The 13,536-nt window shown below is 29.8% G+C and overlaps 1 pseudogene; it reads left to right on the forward strand.

The window, feature by feature from the left end:
- Positions 1-417: 417 nt before the first annotated feature.
- Positions 418-1,595, forward strand: LOC111015822 (agamous-like MADS-box protein AGL61 pseudogene; annotated as a pseudogene).
- The last annotated feature ends 11,941 nt before the right edge of the window (positions 1,596-13,536 follow it).

Here is a 13,536-nt window from a genome sequence, read left to right on the forward strand (position 1 = left end):
GGCATTTTAATGTTGAACGAGCCTATTTTTTGTATTGATTTTTCTAGCTGCGTTGGACCTTATTTATTATTATTATTATTATTATTATTTAAGGTCTGAACATTCTAGCAGTTGGAGTTTAGTTTAAGTACTTTTTTTTTTTATCTGTTTGATTTTTCATAATGAGCATATAAATATGTACATAAAACTTCAATTCTACAAAATAGACAATAAATTATTAATAATAAAATTTGACAATATGAAATGCCAACTAAAGAAAGACTCATAATAAAAACGGGATTTAGAAAATTAGAGAGAGTGTAGTGTATGAAGTGGACAACTCAGAGTCATTAAATGTCTAACGTTGTTACAACACAAACTTAGTCCCACAAAGCTCTACTCGACCTACTATATATATCAATCAAAATTCAATAACAAAAACAAAAGAGACCATCGCAATTCAAGCAAAAATATCAAAAGAAAACCAACATTTCAGCCTCATCCCTTCCACTCTCTCCACCCCTAAGAACGCTTCCATGGAGGGCAAGAAGCAAACAAAGGGCCGACAAAAGATCGAAATGAAGAAGATAGAAAACGAGGACGATCGACTGATAACGTTCTCGAAGCGCAGGTCAGGCATCTACAAGAAGGCGAGCGAACTAGCAACACTATGCGGGGCTGAAGTCGGTGTCGTCGTATTCTCACCCGCGGGTAAGCCCTTCTCGTTTGCTCATCCCTCGATCGAATCCGTGGCCAACAAGTTCATCAACGAAACGCCGCAGCCCAACGACAACACTCACCCTCTCGTGGAAGCTCACAGGCGGGTGAGGATAAACGAGTTGAACCAACAACACAATCAACTTTTGAGCCAACTCGAGGCAGAGAAGGAAAAAGGGAAGGCACTAGAGAAAATGAAGAAGGTGAGAGGAAATAGTAATGGGCGTGGTTGGTGGGAGACTCCCACAGAGGAAATGGGGATGGAAGAGCTTCAACAAGTGGATGCTTCATTAGGAGATTTGTACACAAATGTATGCCATCAATTGAGAGAGAGAGGAGTCATTGGATCTTCTTCTTCTTCTTATTCTTCCATGCCCTTTAATGGAGCTGGTGAAGAAACTATTCCCTTTAACATTTTGGCAAATGGGCCTCCACCTCCTACTAATGCTTATCTCCCCCATGCCTTTGATTATGGACAAGATCAACTTCCATGAACAAACATGTTCTCGAGGCATCGGGAATGGGAGTGATTTCACTTTCGTCGTTTTCTAAAAGTCATTGCTATTATTTCATCGTCAAATGGGTGTATGTTCGGGAGTGATTTTAGTAGGATCAAAATCACTTTCATTTGAAACAATATTGGAGGATGACAAAAGCACTCCCAAACATGCTCTTTATCTGGTTTTTGTAATGTTTCTTCATTTCGTATTTTCTTTTGTCGAGGTTGTTCTTATCAGTCAAACGGGGTCTTTTGTTTCGTGTTTCCTTAAAAAGTCAAATGAGGGGATCAAACTTAGTCTCTAGTTCTTTTGATGTTTGTGTTTTTCCTTTAATTTGGTGGGGATGTGACTGCGAGGTTATGTCTAGGGTTTTTTTTATGGTTAAGGAATGTATGTGTATGCACCTACCAACATAAGCGAGTTTTTGTGTGTGTTTTTCCAAATTTGACTTAAATTAATGAATATTATTCATCGTTGAGATATATTATATTTTGTGCGATAATTATCATAGAGGAAAAGAATATTATCATTTATATTACATTAAATATACATATATATTAATCTCAATTCGATCCTTCTTTTTATTTTTATATTTTTATCATATATAGGTCATGATGAAACTTTTTGCATTTTAGAGACGTTGATATTCTAATTTGTTGTTTTAATTAAGAAATGATGCTATATTAACATATAGAGTTTTATTTTTTCAAAGGAAAGAGATAAATTTGGCCAACTTGACTAAGTTTTTTACTTCTTTATTCTTACTTCAAAATTTTTAAGAAGAGTCATAGGAAAATCTATTATTTTGTTAACTTGTTTTGAATAATTTTCTTTGTTGAGCCAATTTTTTTTGTAACTATACAATAAGTACATTATTCCAACATATAAAATATCCATATAAAATTAGTTTAAAAAAATAAGAAAGAAAAAAAAACTAAGTACATTAAGTCACATTGCTAGAGTTCGAATTGAGGGCATCATATATATAAACTATAGTAATTTCAAATTTTTAAATAAAATTGTTTAAAAAAATAGGCAACAACCCATCATGAAATGAGACCTTACTAATGATGTTTATATTTTTTTTTCTTGAAAATATTTTTATATCTTTGAAATTTCAAAATCAATAAATAAACATATATATTTTGAAATTTAAGTAAGATTTCGAAAAACATTCTAATAAAATGAAATACATTTATCACAAAGGGACTATAGCAAAGAAACTAAGTATTTCTTAATCAAGTCACTTTTGAGTCTCATATTTATATTTGATTATTTGATTAGAGAAAATCTACTTTTTAAGAGGAAATATCTTATAAAAAAAGAAACATGTGTTATCATCGATATAGAGGAATTCCTTACTCTTTTGAGTTGTCACAACGAACTACATCATGTTTTGAATGCCCAAAATAGAAAGAACATGACGAAGACAAATTCATAAATAAACCAAATCTTATTATGTCAATCACTAATTCCGATGTAATTTATACATTTATGATCAACAACATAAATTTAAAATATAATATAAATTTGTCTTTTTATATAAAAGATAAATTTGTTATTGTTTTTTCTTATATATATAACTTTCATATTATTTACAAAAAGATGTATTATTTTGAACAAATATATCAACTTTTCGTGTCTACTATTGGACAAAGAAACCCAACAAAATTATTCTTTTTCACAAAGGAAAAAGGAAAAAAAAAAAGGGTTTTCTGCAGTGTCAGTCATTTTGATGCTTCAAATTAATGTGTGCTGTCCTTAATAATAAATTTTTACAGAACCCAATTAAGGAAGTCAAAAATTCCAGCAAGGCAACCTTAAATTTGTGTTTTGTTTATCCCTTCATGCACATATTATTATCCATATAATTTGAATTTAGCTCAAACAAACAGAGTCCATGCAGCTGTTACAAAGTGGAGATACAGATGGAGTGAGTTGAAATTTGAATTTGAAGCAAAAAGGGAGCGTTTCATGGTACTTACAAGAAGACAAATAAACTGAAATTATTGCTTCAGTTAACTCTGTTTGTTGTTTTGTTAATTAGCAATTTGAGCATTTCCAAAACCAGGGTCAAAACAACCATTTTCAACTTCAACCTCAACCCCAACCCCGACTTTCATGGGAAAATGTAGGGGTGTAATCAGTTCGGGTCAAACTGACCCGACCCAAAATCGTTCGGGTCAAATTCAATCCGAACCGAACTCGTTTGGGTCAAGCAATAATAATAATAATTGTTGCTGTGAAAATCTAGCTTGTCTACGTGTTCTTCGATTGAGGATTGTCGAACAAACTAAACTTACAACGACGAATCTCAACACTAGTGTGATGCTCTGGCTAATGTATGTCAATGATGAAGTTAGTAATCGTAAGAGATGAGAAAAACGGTAAGCACCTTAATATTTAGTGATTATTTTTTCACTTACCATGTAGTCATAGTATCTCATCTCTTTTATAGGTGTTGGAACCGACTAGAGAGGATGCTTGACGCGAGACGTGGTGGGGCCGTTTGTGTACGAGCTCTAATGGGCTATTGATGGACGTTCCTAGCGCGTGGTGGCATCCCCGTTGCGCATCACCCTAACCCACTCCAGATGCCTTGCAATAGGGTGTGTCGCATACTAGACTGTACGCTTCTGCCAGTATTATCATCGCTCCCTTTGTTGATCGTATGTCCGTAGGAATTGGCCACCACGACTATATTTCCTACTCAATTTTCACCCTCAACGATACTATTATATTGCTAGAAGTTTTAACATTTAAATGAGAAGGTAGTAAAAAAAATTCTGTATTAAACGTAGTTATTTTTGTTAATTAAGGTGTTAAAATTTATGTAATGAATTCACCAAGTCTAAAAATCTTATAAATATCCCTCTTACTCATTCTAAAAAATATAATCTATAGAATATATTTTCTATCTTCTATATATTTTCTATTTCAAATGTAATTGACTACAAAAAGTATTGTTGTATAGTGTTTTAAGCTCAATTTCTGTTAAAACGGACGTAGTTCAACGGTATTTAACATATATCTCAAATTAAGAGATTGCGATTTTGATCACCGTCCAATGTATTGTAATAAAAAAATACAATTTATTAATGCAGAAAAATAAAGTAATAAAGCATTAGATATAATATCTTTCTAGTTTCTCTTAAAAAACTCGTGATCTTTTAAGGAAATTATTATTTTACTCCAAGCCTGCTTGTATCTAGATTTTATTAATTGTTATCTTTCATTCTTCTAAAAACTTCTATTAAGTATAATAAAGTAAAAAAAAAATGAAATAAATGTTTTTAGGGTTGATATATTGGAATCGAAAACTTTCCTTTATCCCACATATATTATATTACATACAAAAAGAGATGTTAAAAAAAAACTCGACAATCCAACGAACCTGACGAACCATAAGGATTGGATTGGGTTAGATAAAGTCTTGGGTTGGATTGGGTTGTGATTTTCCCAACTCGATCGGGTTGGATTGGGTCCCGGTTCAACCTTAAAATAATCGGGTCAACCCAATCCAACCCGAATTTATGCATATATGTGTATTTTTCTTAATTATATATATAATAATATATTTATCTTTAATGTTATCGTCCATTTAATGTTAATCATCGTCCATCATTTAAGGTTTTCATATTTATATGCTTCCATTTTTTTTATATTAATTTCAACTGTTCATTAAGTTTTAATTCTAACTCCCCGTCGCCGCCGTGATAATAAAAAATTAAAAAAAAAAACACAAATCAACAACCCAACCCGAAAATATTGGGTTGGGTTGGATTGAGTTGACCATCCAATTTAAACCCGACGATTTCTATATATGGTCAATCCGAAAATTCTGATGGGTCCTAAAATCCCTCCTACCCCGACCCACCCTTTAAACACCCCTACATACATATGTACATTATACCTTGAAAATTGTAACAAAAGAAAAAAGAAAAAAAAGAAAGAGAAAAGAAAAAGAATGTAAATGGAATAACATATATAAAACAAGCAGTCACAATTTTCGAAATTCCGCTCCACTTTCCTTTTTGAACTTTTGCGGAAATCCAGTGAATGCATAACACGTGTATGGAATTTTACATAATTTTTTTTTATATTTTCTCTGCTTTTCTTATTTTCAGTGTGCCTTTTGAAACAAAGATCATATTCTCTTCTATTTATACTAATTTCCAATTAATGTGAATTTTAAAGTGTGTTATTCAAGTATTTATTTAAAAAGAAAAAAGAAAGTAATGCTTGCCATTTTGTCTTGAAATAAAAGATACACAAGTGTTATAAAACTAACAACAAGAAGAAGAGATAGAAGAGGAAGAAGGGAGAAAAGAGATTTCTTTATTGAGTTGCGTGAGATCATATTTACAAAACCCCATATAACCATTATAAATTATAAGGCTACAATAATAACATGTGTTTACAACCTCGTCAAACCACCAATCTTGATATACATAGGTTACAAAATCTACCATAATTGAGATGTGATACTCATAAGAACAACGAGAGTTCATAATCTATAGATGATTATGAACATCTACATTATTACCATATATATTTATAATAAAAAGATTATAGTTATATGAATAAAAGGAATAATTTAATTTATAAAGGATGTTTAAACTAGGGGTATAAATGGTAGGCCAAAAAACCGACCGGATCAATCGAAACTGGCTAAAGTGATGTTGGTCGACGGTCAGTTTGGAAATTTCCAAAACTTTAGGTTGGCGGTCAGCCAGGGTAAACAACTAGAGCTCAGCTCATGGTATTTTTGGAATCGAATATTTGGAAAAGTTTTATCTTTTTGTAAACATTATCTTTTTAGAATATTTATGAATTTGTCGCCATTTCCTTTCAGTTTAGGCATCTAAAGCCGGTAACTAAGGTTCGAATGGTTCCTTTTGTTTTCCTACCGTGAGAACTGCTTTTGAATTATGTGATACAAACTGCGAAAATTTTTCAAATAATACTTTTATAGCTTTTAATATTTTCATATTCTAAATTCGAAACTTTTAGATGCAAAATTATATTAAAAAGGATAAAAATTTGGATAAATATATTATTTTATGTTATAAATTCATTTTATTTTTATTAAAATTAAAATATGTAAAAGATAATATATTATAAATTATATAATATTGTTAAAATAATAATTATACAAATTTTATAACATATATATTAATTAATTAATTAATAATATTTTAAATTTAAATAAACATTTAATTGGTAATTATCTCTACTTTTCAAATATATTACTAAACATATGTCCAACAATTTTTAAATTGTGATTCAATTTCTAAATATGTTATAAAACACATGTTAAAAAAATATTGAAAACATAAAATATAATTACGATTTTCATTGAATTCGTTGCTTTTAGATTCCTGTTTTCATATCTAAATTCACCCTAACTTATTACTTATTACGTAAACTCAATTTCCAACTTTAAAAAAAATGAAAACGTTATACTAAATAACATAAAATAAAGATGTTTTTTATCTTTTTTTTTAAATATCAAAAAGTGATTTTTAATTAGTTTAATGTGATTGTATAAGTTTTTATAAAGCTTTAACTTAGTTCTATATATATAAATACATAAAATTTTTGGTACTATTTTTGTAATTCTCTGAAAAAGAAATATTTTCACAAGGGTGTGAATCAATTGACCTCCATTTTCGAAAGGGAAGGATTAGGTCATTTTTCTTTGTTTCAGTACAACAATTTGTGGATCAAACTTCTGATCTCAAGAAAAGGAAGTATATGATAATTATCGAGTTATGTTGATGTTGATAAAGATTACATCATTACAAAAGAAAAAAAAATACGGAGGACAAGATGAAAGAAGAAAATGGGGAAGGAAAATTGACCGCTTGACTATCTTAAATTCAAAAGTTAAAAAGAAAAAGAAACTAAGATTTTAAATTGTTTCCCAACCCTAACTGAAAGATTATAAAATATAAAAAAGTTTACGAAACCGTCTTTATTAAAATTGATGGCTCCACTCCTAATTATGGGAAGTTAAGTCATTTGACCTAACAATTATTAAAGGAAAGTGAAAAAAGAAAAAAAAAAGTAAACTAACTCTGGAAGAAAAAAATCAAAACTCAAAATCCTACTGAAAAATATTAAATTTTCATCCCTACATTAAAATTTCTATATATCAATAAATTCAACCTGGATATAAATAGTTAATCAATATTTTTATTATGTATTGTAAAAAAATCGACGATTTATTACAAAATATCAAAAAAATATTATTAATATATTCATATTATTAATAGTAAAAATTTTAAATTGATTTAAAAACAAGTAAATTTAAATAAAAATTATAATTCTTTCAAAATATCCATACATTTCATCAGATATTTCTATTTCATAAAATTGACACATCTAACGTTAAAGTAATAAATAAGTATTTTATTAATTATAAAACTAAATGTTAGACGAGTCAATTTTTTCCATACAAAACGTTAAATGTGTCAATTTTTTATTTTATTTTTTTTCCTTTGACGTTTTGTATGGAAAGAGGAAAGCCGGAAGAGAGAAGGAGGACTGCCCAACTAACTACGCGCAGCAAAATTAGAATTTTATTATCAAAATTTAATATCATCAGCCGTCATCACATGCGAAGTGGATGGGATCTTCTTAAATTTCGGTTGGAAGGGTTGAATTTCATGAAAATATCCATGTAAATATTTATAAAATGTCGATGTCCAGTAGAATTTCGAGAAATTAAAAAATCATCAAAAAAATATTTAAATCAACAAATATATATTTTTCTCCTTCAAAATAAGTTAAAAATGACTAATACTAATATTATGTATATACTAGTGACATTTTGTTGATATTTTATATTTTCTGTCGAATTTTTTATACTATAATTGAAATATCGATTTACATACTTCTAGTGTCGACATCGAAACTATTGATACGTTGACATATCAATAGAAATATCGACATGTCGACGGATATTTAATACTATGCGTACAATACAAATCTAATGGAAAAAAAATGCAAAATATTTGTTTAGTCTATAATATTATGGTTTTTTTTCAGTTTAATCCTTATATTTTAATATTTTTAAGTTTATTAAAAATGTGGTCGATAAGAGAGAATTTTCTAATGTCTACTAAAAATTTTGTAGAAATGTATAGAAATTTTGATTTTGAATGGCTTCTAGTAATCTATTTTATCATCTAAATTTATATCAATCTCTCTAATTATCAGGTCATGTAAATTTACCATTAGCGAATTTTGAAGTTCACCAAGAAGGTATAATTGAGAAATATTAAAACATAGTCATTAAATTGAAAATTTTTAAATATTATAAACTAAATTGAAAATATTGAAATATTAGGATATGTGGGATAACATTTCCGATTTTGTTAATTTTTTTTTTTTTGGAAATATAAGCCTTTAGCAACTATTTGTGTTTCTTTATTTCTCGTTTTTTTTAGAAATATTTCTAAAATTGTATAGAAATTCTGGAAACAACGAAATCGAATTTATTATTTCTTGTTATCATTTTCAATTTTTTTAAAACATAAATAAATATATTGTTTTAAATAAATATTGAAAAGTTATAATAGCATAAAAATAATTTAAAAGAAATTCATTTTCATCTAATTTTTTTAATTTGAAATTTAACGATTACTTTGTTTTTTTAACAAAAAATAGATACGAAGTACATTAATAATAATAATAATAATAAACAAACGGAAACATTAAAGCGGAGACTAAATCCATGTTTCACTTTTAACTTCAACTTTAGCCAAAACTTGATATGGCCACTCCTCTTCCGGAACCGAATGAGTGGAAGCAGCAAAAACTTGGAGGCTGGAAATAACAAGTTCCCACTCTTCTTTCTCTTCTACACGTTTGACCAATCAAAACAGCGGAGACCAGCGCCAAAAGCGAAAACTACCAAAATACCCTTGAGGAATCTCAGAAGCCCCTCCTAATCCCCACACGCCCAATTTTTAGGCATTTTCCTTAGCGTTTTCCTTTTTGGTTTATCTGGAATGTTGAAGTTGAATCGTCGGCCTCAAGCAAAGCAAATGGATCTCCCACCACTTCCTCTCTCTGTATATAAACCAAAAGTTCATACCGAGTAATCGAGTTTAAGAGAGAGAAATTCAGCGCGGGTTTTAGAGCGAGAGAGAGAAAGTACAGCGATGGATGATGCGATTGCGATTGGCCGGATCAAGAAGACGAAGAAGGGGAGATCCTTCAGCTTCCGGAGGCTAAGAGAGTCGTGGAAGTGGAAATTCCTTCGGGATTTCAAGAGGAAGAGATTGAATCTCCACATTGGTTTCTTGGACGCCATCATCTTCCGAATCGCCTCCCTGTTTGAGGCCATTGCGTTGGTAGGTATCGCCGGCTTCTTCTTCCTCTGTTGTGGCTGCCACTTCTGATCGATCCTCCCAAACTGAATCGATCAATTCGTATGTAATCTAATCTCTGTTTGTAATTAATTAATATATATGAGTTTTCTTCTTCCGTTTTTCCAGTCATTCTCTTGTCAATCAATTGTCTGAATCTCTGGCAAACGTCGATCAGCTTTATTTCCAGATTTTCTAGTTTCTTTTTCTTTTTCAATCGTTTTAATAAGAATGCTTCATAGGTTCGCAAGCAAAACTCTCGAGAGTTCCGAGTTATATTCAATTCATTATAAAATTGTATTATATATTGAAGATTTTGAGTTTGTTGGTTGGTAGATAGCGAGGGGATAAAGAATTTCTCCGCAATAGTTAAGGTGAAGATAATTTGAAATTAATTTCCTTGAAGAATTTCTGGAGGAATTAAATATATTTTTCCATAAGAATGAAGAAATGAATAAATTAGTTGGGAAATGGGAATATGGTGAAAACCAAGCTGGTCATCCATGACGACGGAGGAAGAGTCGTTGTCAGGAAACTGAATATTTTTTTTCCAACTGTCTCTAATTATTCCAATATTAGAGCTTTCACGTTGTCTCCTCTCCTCTCTGGCAATATTCGCTTTTCTCTTTTGTATTCTTTTGAAATATTTTACTTTTGCCCATTAATATATATCTTGAATTTAATAATTAATATATATCTTGAACCAATAGGCTGCAATTTCAATTCCTCATTCTCACGCATGTAATACCATATTTTAATAGACGTTAATAACATTTTCTTTATTTATTATGAGATGAATATTTGAATTTTCATCCTAAGACCTGATTCTATATTTTAAACCTTGGATAACTTTCATTAATATTGTTCTTTCTCTTATCTTTGAATTTCAAAATGGCTATTTTAATCTTAAACTCATTTTAATTCTTTTAACTTTTAAAATATCTATTTTAATTTATGAACTTAAAAATAAATAATTATTTTGGTCCTTGCATTGTTTTATAGTTATTGGTTGATCATTGTTAAAATATCTATTTTAATTTATGAACTTAAAAATAAATAATTATTTTGGTCCTTGCATTATTTTATGGTTAGTGGTTGATCATTCATTTTGATGGATTTTTTTTGGTACAACGTGTGGGGTGAGGCATCGAACTCACAACCTTTTGATTAAATATATATGCATTTATTTGATGTATTGATGGTGTGACTTTGAGTATGTATATTAATATCCTGACGTGAGCTTATAGTAAGGTTATGGATAAAAGTGATAGAATAATAGAAAATATCAAATTAATGTTTCTTTTGTTAGTACAACAAGTGGGTTGGGAGATTCGAACTCGTGATTGGATTGATATTAATGTACTGTCGTGAACTTGTATAATGAGTCTGTGAATATTAAATGATAGAATAATAACAAACATATCAAAATAATGTTTCTTTTTTTAGGGCAAAATACATTTTTGGTAGGTAGGTGTCTACTTGGTCCTTGAAGTTTCAAAATGAACACTTTTGGTTCCTGAGGTTTGAGATAAGTGTCTAATTGGTCCCTAAAATTTCAAAATGAACACTTTTGGTCCTTGAAGTTTAAAGTAGGTGTCAACTTGGTCCCTCAAGTTTTAAAATAAACACTTTTGGTTCTTGAAGTTTGAGAAATAGTTCTAAATGGTCCCTGATTTTTTTTAGCTGTTAATTAACTAATATTATAACGACGTGGCAAATTGTAATTAAATTGTTTGTTATAGTTGCTGATGTGACAAATTATATTAATTAAATGATATATATCCGGTATGAATGGCGGACGATGGCGGCAAAGACGTGGTGGTCACCGGAAAAGGGTGAGAGGAAGAGAGAGGAAAAGATGAGGAGAGGAGGGAGAGAACACCATCATCTACACATATATTATTTAATTAATATAATTTGTCACATCAGCAACTACAATAAACAATTTAATTGCAATTTGTTACGTCATTTTAATATTAGTTAATTAACAGTAAAAAAAGGACCATTTATAACTATTTCTCAAACTTCAGAGACCAAAAGTATTCATTTTAAAACTTTAGTGACTAATTAGACACCTACCTCAAACCTCAAGGAGCAAAAGTGTTCATTTTGAAATTTCAGGGACCAAATAGACACCTACCTCAAACCTCATGGACCAAAAATGTATTTTGTCCTTTTTTTAGTACAACAAATGTCAGAGACATTATCAATGAACTAAGTTCGTGTTGGCAAATAATGATTGTTTTTACCGTTTAATTATTAAAATAAAATAAATTTGAAAGCTTGGTTGTTGAAATAAGAATTAAACTTAAAATATAGTAAAAGTTGAACCCAAAAATATAACTCAACTCTAAATAACATTTATTTTATCTATTTCTTTTCTTACGTTAGAGATTGAAATTCCCGTGACCTCACATTTTTTGTACTAAAAATTATGAAGGATAGAAATTACATGTAACATATTTGTTTCCAAAAGTAGAGCGAAACTTCGAAGCTAAATCTAGGAACATTAATTGGATAAACGCGTTACACATCATCATTACTCTTCGACATGTTATTCAACTTCAAATTTATTATTATTGAGTAGAGGGATTCATTTGGAACTTTCTAAAACACAAGGGCGATATTAAAAAAATAAATAAATGTTGCGGATTGAAGTTGACAAATTAGATCATAATGATATATTTAACTAAAATAAAACAAATTAAAGTAGGACCAACAATTATTCAAAGTCAAAATCATTATTTGGTTTAAATCGATTTTTGAAACTTAATAAAGTTTTGACCAGGAATAAAATATAAATTGTGGGACATAAACATTGGTTACGTAGCAATTTATAATATATAAGAAAAGGTGAATATTCTTTCGGTATATTTTATGAGATATTTTCGGATGAGTTTGTATTTTATTTTTTAGTATAACAAGGGTGGATTGTGAAGATTTAAACATTTCACTTCAAAAGAATGAATTATATGTGTTTACTGCTGAGTTATATTCAAGTTGAACTTATAACCATTAATATAATTCAATGTACGTGGGTGTTGGATAATTTGGAATATTCTACCAAAATTGAAATCCCAAATTCCTAATGTTATCTCGAAAAATTCGAGTGGCTAGTGGAATATAAATGGATGAATATTCTTGTGTGACGGTGAGGTTTGTTGATATTCATGAGGCTCTCGTGGCTTGTCTACAAGCACTCGAGCTACCAATGGTTGGTCTCTTTCACCTTCAGGATGGTGTAAAGTACATGTTGATGCAGCGTATAAGGGAAAGAACTATGAGAATAGGTATTGGAGATATTTTTTGAGATGAGCATGGGAGGATCCAAGCGACCCTATCAATAGTTGTATTCTCCCTTCTCATTGAATCTTTGGTCGTACTTGAGGCTTTACGACTTGTAATTAGACTAAATCTACAAGAGCTCGTGGTTGAATCAAACTCAACTTAGGTGATAGGGCTCATTAACGGGATATTGAAAGGATTAATGGAGTTAATATATACCTAAATTGAAGACATTTAAAATTTGGTGAGGAAGGATCAAAAACACTGTGTTTGTCTATGTTGGATGAGGTTTCAACCATGAGCTTGCCAAATTCGCTTCAAACAACTTTGTTTACACTCGTGGATGTACGATTTTTGGGAAGAAAACTCATAATTTACATGTAGCCCAAGTGACATTCACATCTTATAGAGTGAAACTGTTGTCAAAAAAAAAAAGTAACACATATTATATTATAGGTAAGAAATAAAGGTAGGTTTAAATGTTATTTTTTGTTTCTATATTTTCTGACTTTTGTTCATTTTAGACTATGTATTTTCAAAATATCTATTTTGATCTATGTGTTTTTAATTTTTATTAATTTTAGTCTATGTGTTTTCAAAATTTTCGTTTTAGTCCCTATTTATAAAATGTTAACACACATTTTATAGATAATGTAAATCATTTAAAACAAATTTAT

This window comes from Momordica charantia, assembly GCF_013281855.1.
Source record: "Momordica charantia cultivar OHB3-1 chromosome 1 unlocalized genomic scaffold, Mcharantia_2.0 BLBB01000001.1, whole genome shotgun sequence".
Taxonomy (NCBI): domain Eukaryota; kingdom Viridiplantae; phylum Streptophyta; class Magnoliopsida; order Cucurbitales; family Cucurbitaceae; genus Momordica; species Momordica charantia.